Here is a 1,132-nt window from a genome sequence, read left to right as displayed (position 1 = left end):
TTTAATTTTTTTTGGTTCAGGGTACCACCATATTTTGATAACCGTGTTCGGTTTAAATGGACTCCACTGTATTACCTGTACAATAACATTAACAGTCAACAGTGCATGTGAGAAAACATACTTTAGGACTATTGACAGTTTTTATGCTTATTTGTTTTCGTTGTCTTGACTGTCCCTGTATAGAGCCAATGGGCCTTCTTGTATTCTGATTTGGTCCATCATTAATATATCTGAAGTATTGTTAATTAAGTTTTTCAGGGAATGGTATTGAAGGCGCACATTTTAATCGATACTGATAGCCGACTCATTGTCTTCCTGAAGAATAAATAACTCCTGGTACAGGCAGGTGCCTTTTAGAGGCTTGGTCCTTAGATTTAGATGCGAGATAACTTAATGTGCATTTAGTCTTACTTAGATCTTTTTTGCTTTATTTGAATTTAAATAAAATTTCTTTTATTTCAGTTTAGATTGGTGGAAGGGGAGGGGAGGCTGCAGTAATGAAAGCACTGGACAACTCGTTTACTTCTTCAGTGTAGCAGGAACATTTGCAAGTTTTTTGTGTAGTAAGTTTGTTACTTGTGGAGGCTAATGGATACAAATCCCATAGATTAAGAGGCACTGAGGCTCCTGGCTTTTTTCAACTTTCTACAGTAGGCTACTGCTGGTGCCCTCATAGATCTGTCAGCTGTTTTAACTAATTATGGGTGCATGGTTATGAGTTCTTGCTTTATTGTGAATTTGTATTTCTATTTTTTACAGCCTGTGATATATTCATTTTTAAGAATAAAATTTGTGCCTGTGTCATTTCATAGTTTTTGTGTCTATGTGTCTGTAGATCAGTGATTCACAAATGGCAGGACATATATTTGAAGCATCTGATGCTGATACATTAAAACGTATCAGTATATTATATACTGATTCAGACTCACTCCCTCTTTTTCAGACCACTGAATTGTTCTCTTAACTGTAGTGTGAAGAGACCAGTCTTAGATGGGGGGTTTTTGGTCAGTGTTTTACGGCGCTCACAAGTGCAGAAGGTCATATGAGCGTGCTGGACACACCAAACATTTTCCTTTGGTAAAAAATTTTGAGTTTTGCCTGGGTGGTGGCTGAAGCCTACTCTTATCGATTT

This window comes from Aplysia californica, unplaced genomic scaffold (assembly GCF_000002075.1).
Source record: "Aplysia californica isolate F4 #8 unplaced genomic scaffold, AplCal3.0 scaffold00425, whole genome shotgun sequence".
In the NCBI taxonomy this organism is placed as follows: Eukaryota; Metazoa; Mollusca; class Gastropoda; order Aplysiida; family Aplysiidae; genus Aplysia; species Aplysia californica.
The sequence above is the reverse complement of the archived record's forward strand: the minus strand, read 5'-3'. Positions refer to the sequence as shown.